The sequence below is a fragment of the Pongo pygmaeus genome, chromosome 12 (assembly GCF_028885625.2).
Source record: "Pongo pygmaeus isolate AG05252 chromosome 12, NHGRI_mPonPyg2-v2.0_pri, whole genome shotgun sequence".
In the NCBI taxonomy this organism is placed as follows: domain Eukaryota; kingdom Metazoa; phylum Chordata; class Mammalia; order Primates; family Hominidae; genus Pongo; species Pongo pygmaeus.
In genome coordinates, this window is record NC_072385.2 from 90,647,896 (window position 1) to 90,654,360 (window position 6,465).

General features: G+C 45.1%; 1 non-coding gene across 1 annotated transcript; it reads left to right on the top strand.

Annotated features, from left to right (window-relative positions):
* The first annotated feature begins 1,125 nt into the window (after nucleotides 1–1,125).
* Nucleotides 1,126–1,232, top strand: LOC129031049 (U6 spliceosomal RNA). Its single transcript, XR_008500926.1, has one exon. It is a non-coding gene; the product is annotated as a U6 spliceosomal RNA (small nuclear RNA).
* Nucleotides 1,233–6,465: the final 5,233 nt, after the last annotated feature.

The following is a 6,465-nucleotide window of genomic DNA, read 5'->3' on the forward strand; positions in this document are numbered from 1 at the left end:
CATGAGACACCCTGAGTGAGAACTGCCTAGCTTAGTCCCTGTCAACCCTCAAATTTCATGAACAAAATAAATGATTGTTGTTGTCTTAAGACCACTGTTTGGGGATGGTTTCTTGTCATGCAATAGATAGCTGATGCAGACTTTTCTATAACCTGGAAATGGAATGCTGCCATCACAGAACCTAAGTCATGTGGCTTTAGGACTGGGAGATGGGTAGAGATTGTAAGGACTTTGAGGATATTGTTGATGGAAGTCTGATAGTTCTCAAGGACATTGCTGGTGAGGGCTTAAAGGAAAGTGAGAAAATTTTATTAGAAGCAGAAGGAAAGAGGACAAACCCTTATTATGTGGTGGAAGAAAGTTAGTAACATTGTCACTTGAAGCTATGTGAGCAATAGAAAATGTGCCTAATGAAGGCTGGGCATGGTGGCTCACACCTCTAACCCCAGCACTTTGGGAGGCCAAGGTGGGCAGATCACGTGAGGTCAGGAGTTCGAGACCAGCCTGGCCAACACGGAGAAATCCTGTCCCTACTAAAAATACAAAAATTAGCTGGGCTTGGTGGCTCATGCTTGTAATCCCAGCTACTCGGGAGGCTGAAGCTGCAGAATCGCTTGAGCCCAGAGGGCAGAGGTTGCAGTGAGCTGAGACTGTGCCACTGCCCTCCAGCCTGGGTGACTGAGTAAGACTCTGTCTCAAAAAAAAAAAGAAAAAAAAAGAAAAATGAAAAAGAAAATATGCCTAATGAGCTAATGGTTTGGGCTAAAACAATTTTTAAGCAGACTGTTGAAAATGCTAGTTGGATTAGACAATGCTAGTTGGATTATTTTAGCTGTATATGATAAAGACAGAGAAAGATGAGTTAAAAGGAAGCTTTAACTTTCAAGCAAAATTTATAAAACATATACAAGAGCCAGGGACTTGCTGGGTTTGAAAATAAATCTGCTTTTCATTCTCAGCCTCCCAGATGGCAAAAGATTCTCAGAGTATGAAAGGACTTCAGGACAAAGATAAAACCCAGAGTGGGACTATAAGAACCTTTGTTAAAATCTCAGAAATATCTAAGGCTTCATAAAATATTTTGAATAGACAAAGGCCCTCTAAGTATTTCAAGAGTGTGCCTCAGTGCTCGCTTCAGCAGCACATATACTAAAATTGGAACAATACAGAAAAGATTAGCATGGCCCCTGTGCAAGGATGACATGCAAATTCATGAAGCATTTCATATGAAAATAAAAACAAATCAAAATAAAATAAAAAAGAGTGTGCCTCACAGATCCTCTTCATTAAACAAGAGGGCTTCTAAGTATCTTAAGTAAATTGTTTTATACCAGCCTCACACTGAGAATGTAGAGAATGTTTTCTTGATGAAATGTTTGGTTATAGCTTTTGACTAACAGAGTGAGCCCCAATAGGATTCATGGGAAACCCACACAGTTTTTAATAGAATTATTTTGTCAGAAGCACCACCAGCTTGGGCAAAAAGGGTCAGAATAGTGTGAAATGAAAAAAGGCTTTTGGACCCCCAAAATTCTGTGGGAAGGAAACTAGCTGAAAACTACTCAGTTGGAAACACCAGGTGTATTAGTCCGTTTTCACACTGCTGATAAAGACATACCTGAGACTGGGCAATTTACAAAAGAAAGAAGTTTAATTGGACTTACAGTTCCACATGGCTGGGGAAGCTTCACAATCATGGCAGAAGGCAACGAGAGCAAGTCACATTTTACGTGGATGGTGGCAGGCAAAGAGAAGATGAGCTTGTGCTTCTTTTTTTAAAACCATCAGATCTCGTGAGTCTTATTCACTATCACAAGAACAGCACCGGAAAGACTTGCCCCCATGATTCAATTACCTCCCACCAGGTCCCTCCCACAATACGTGGGAATTCAAGATGAGATTTGGGTGGGGATACAGCCAAACCATATCACCAGCCATTTTTATAGAGAAAGAAGGGTGATTCAGAAGGCGGAACCAAGAATCTAGAGAACAGAGCCAAAAGCCACAAAGAATCATTCCCAGGCAGTAGAACTGAGCCCTAATCAAGAAATTGGCAACACAATATGAGCCTGAATGGATTTCAGAATTGCTATGGACCAGTCATGGCTGTGTGCCTCCTTTCCCCTCTCTTGAATAAGAGTGTTTATAGTGGCTACACTATGCCTATCTCATCATTGGATGTTCAGTGTGTAAGTAGCAGATAACTTTTTTTTTTTTTTTTTGACACAGTGTTTCACTCTTGTTGCCCAGGCTGGAGTGCAATGGTGTGATCTTGGCTTACTGCAACCTCCGCCTCCTGGGTTCAAGCAATTCTTCTGTCTCAGCCTGCTGAGTAGCTGGGATTACAAGTGCCTGCCACCATGCCCAACTAATTTTTGTATTTTTAGTAGAGACAGAGTTTCACCATGTTGGCTAGGCTGGTCTTGAACTCCTGACCTCAGGTGATCCAACTGCCTTGGCCTCCCAAAGTGCTGGGATTACAGGTGTGAGCCACTGCACCTGGTCCAGTAGCAGATAACTTGTCTCTTTAGTTCACAAGTCTCTGAATAAAGAGGAATAATACTTAAGGAAATGTGCCTGAGGAATTACATCTGAGGAACTTCCTCCATACCTGGATGGTTGATATAATGGGATCCTAGACCTCTCTAGCCTAAATCTGATGCCATAATAGATGAGACTTTTGGGGGATCTTTGCAAAGGAATGAGTATATTTTGTATGTGAAAGGAATGTAAATAATTTATGTCCAGAGGATAGACTATGGTGGTTTTAAATATGGCTCAGATTGTTGACCCATTTCCTATCAAGAAATGGAACTGTTTCTCCCTCCTGCTGTACCTGGGCAGGCCTTTTTAACTGCCTTAACAAATAGAATGAGGTAGAAATGACACTGCATGGCTTCCAAGTTCTGGATTAGGAAAAGTGTCGCAGCTTCTGTGTCTCTGGGTATGTGCCTTTGGATCGCTGAGTGGCCATGTAAAAAACTCCAGCTATAGCCAGGCACGGTGGCTCATGCCTGTAATTTCAGCACTTTGGGAGGATAAGGTGGGCAGATCACCTGAGGTCAGGAGTTCGAGACCAGCCTGGCCAACATGGAGAAACCCCATCTCTACTAAAAATACAAAAAAAATTAGCCAGGTGTGGTGGTGGGCGCCTGTAATCCCAGCCACTCGGGAGGTTGAGGCAGGACAGATGCTTGAATCTGGGAGGCAGAGGTTGCAGTGAGCCAAGACCGCATCGTTGCGTTCCAGCCTGGGCAACAAAAGCGGAACTCCGTCTCAAAAAAAAAAAAAAAAAAAAAAAAAGTCCAGCTATTTTGGGGCTGCCATGTTGGAGAGCTCATGTGGAGAGGCCACACAGATAGAGAGATGCCTGAAAGACCCTGGCTTTCACAGCCTCCACTTGTTTGTGTCCTCCCAGCCCAGGCGCCAGACCTGTGAGTGAAGAAGACTTGAAAGTGATCCCATCCTCAGTCACAGCCTGACTACAACCTCATGAGACCCCAAGCCAGAACTTCCCAGCTGATCCAAAGAAACCGCGAATGATAAATTATTGTTGTTTTAAACCACTAAGTTTGGAGGTGGTTTGTTATTCAGCAATAGATAACCTCTTTTCTAAGTGATCTAGAAAACAGGACAAACAATAATACCTACTTCAAAGGAGGGAAAACAAGTGAGGAGTAAATGAGTTAGACTTTGTAAAGCACTGAGCTCAGGGTCTGGTATGCAGTAAACTCTCAATGAATGTTATTTACCCTTTACAGAGCTTCTCGGTGGCTGGTATCTTGAATGATAGTGAGTCAAACAAAAGTGGTGTTTACTTTAAGTATACTCTATTTAAGAAGGAACTATGTGCCTAACAGTGAATGTTTGTTGAATAAATGAAAAAAGACAATGATTTTCTTTTTTGGGGGGTGGTCGCTACTCTCCAAAGATGGCCCTGGATGATATTCATTCCCTGGTAGAGTTCCTTCCTGTGCTGAATCTGGTCCAGGCTTGTAACTCACCTTAAGCAGCAAAATATGGCCAAAGTGGTGCCATGCCATTGCCAGGCCTAAGCTTTAATAAGGCTTGGTGACTTCCACTTTATTACTTCTGGGAGCCCTTAGCTGTGATGTAAGAAGTCTGGATACCCTCTTGGAGAAATCCACATGAAGAGGAGATGTGGAAAGGCTACATGGAGAAGGAGCCCATACAGGACAGCAGGAGAGAAGGAATCCCAGCAATGCACCAGTCCCAGCCGAGCCCAGCCCTCCAGGTTCTTTCCAGGGTGCCTGACATGTGAGGCCACCATCTTGACTCAGCCAGCCCAGTCTAGCTCCCAGATGACTTCAGTTCCAGCTGCCATCTGGCTGCAGCAGCATAAAAGTCCCTTGGTGAGATCAGTGGAAGAACTGCTCAGCCAACTTATAAAGTTGCAAGAGATAATAAATGTTTGTTGTCCATTTTAAGCCACTGCATCTTAGAGTGGTTTGACACATACAGGTAGATAACCAAAAAGTAAGTGCCTAGGACAGCACCTGCCATACAGCAGGCATTCAATAAATATTGGCTGACTAAATGAATGAACCTCTTCATTCTCTTCCTGTCAAACCTTTTCTGCCTGGGTCTGGGCCTCCTGAGACGCCCTCCTTACCTGCTGCTTAGCCCTCCTCTTCTGCCTTACCCATGTCCCCCACAGAATAGGGGACTAAAGTAAAATGGATGCTCCTGTTGGGTTCCCAAGTGCACAAAACCCTGAAACAGGTCTCCCTTGTGAGGAAATTCCAGGCTGTAGATCTCTAGGTATAATGGAGGCAGGTCTCTGTAAGTCTGTTAAGAGAAAAGAGAAGAGAGAATCTGTTCTGGTTCTCTCTTGGGTTTGAATTCCAGTCTCTCCAAGTCCTGACTGTGTGGCAATGAACTGCTGATTCAACCAACTTACTTATCTGGAAAATGGGTTCAATGTCAAGGCCTTAGTTTAAACAAGTAACCATGACGTCCTTGGTACAGCATCTGGAGTGTGGGAGGTGCTATGGGGTCATTAGTGTGTCTGTAGCATGGATGAATCTCATAGACAGGATGAACTAGGTAAGCTGGTCATGAAAGCACATACTGTTGGTGATTCCATTTCAATGAGGTTCAAAAAGAGGCAAAATTAATTGATGGTGAGAGAAGTTCAAAATCATGGTCACCTCTGAGGGGGACGAATATTGACTGGGAAGGGGATTCAGGGAATCTTCTGGGGTACTTGCAATGTTCTACATTTCATCCAGGTGTGTTTGTATATAAAAGTTCATTAAGCCACACCATTAAGACGAGTGTGTTTTACTGAGTGTGTTATATCTCCCTAAAGAAGTTGAAAAAATGTTCGCATGTCTTCCCTTCATGCAGGAGTGATCTTCAGGAATTCTCCAATTCTAAGGCCTCTTGCTGCTCATGGGCTGTCTGTCCTGCCCCCTCACCCCAAGTCTGCCCTAGAGCAGCTTTGGCAATGATATCTTCCTGCATTGCATGAATTGGCAGGCACTGCCCAGCCTGGCCTGGGGCTGAGTTCTAGGATGGGAATCATGTTGAGGGATGCATTAACCTGCTCCTGAGAGGGCAGAGTGGCTGGGCTGGGGTGTCCTCAGTGCCTCTGGGGGCTGGTGAGTGGGAAGGGGGTCTCACCCCTATACACGGGGGTGTCTGGCTATGTTGGGGGCCGGGGGTGTTTGGAATAAGCGAGCAACAGCGGCACATCCTTGGCATGACGGGCCTGGTTCCTGGAAGGAGAGCAGGGAGGGGTGCTGCTGAGGGTGTCCAGGTTGGGCTGAAATGAAGAGCCTGTCCTGCTCACAACCCTGCTATTTGGAACCTGGAGCCATGACGTCCCTCAGAGTTTCCATTCTCTGTGCTGCAGCTGTTGGTTACGTGTTTCATTCAAAATGCTTTGCAGGAAGCAGCAGGCTTCACATTCCAGGGTTTGTAGTCATTTTTTCTCTCAGAGCTCTCGGGCTGGGATTAGAATGTTCTTCAAACCACACTGTCCTCGGCTGGACTCCCAAGAGGAAGTGGGTGGGTCTCTGGGGGAAGAGAACATAGGCCTAAATGCAGGGACGGAATGAAAAAAGAATGGCCAGGCACAGTGGCTCACACCTGTAATCCTAGCACTTTGGGAGACTGAGACGGGCGGATCACCTGAGGTCAGGAGTTCGAGATCAGACTGGCCAACAAGGTGAAACCCCGTCTCTACTAAAAATACAAAAATTAGCTGGATGTGGTGGTGGGTGCCTGTAATCTCAGCTACTTGAGAGGCTGAGGCAGGAGAATCACTTGAACCTGGGAGGAGGGGGTTGCAGTGAGCTGAGATTGCACCACCGTATTCCACACAGAGCAAGACTCCATTTCAAAAAAAGAAAAAAGATTAAGGCCAGCACAAGTAACTCCTAGAGGGGTCAGCTGAGTTGAGGCCCAGGTATGGTGAAGGATAGAAAGCTGGTGGGTGGT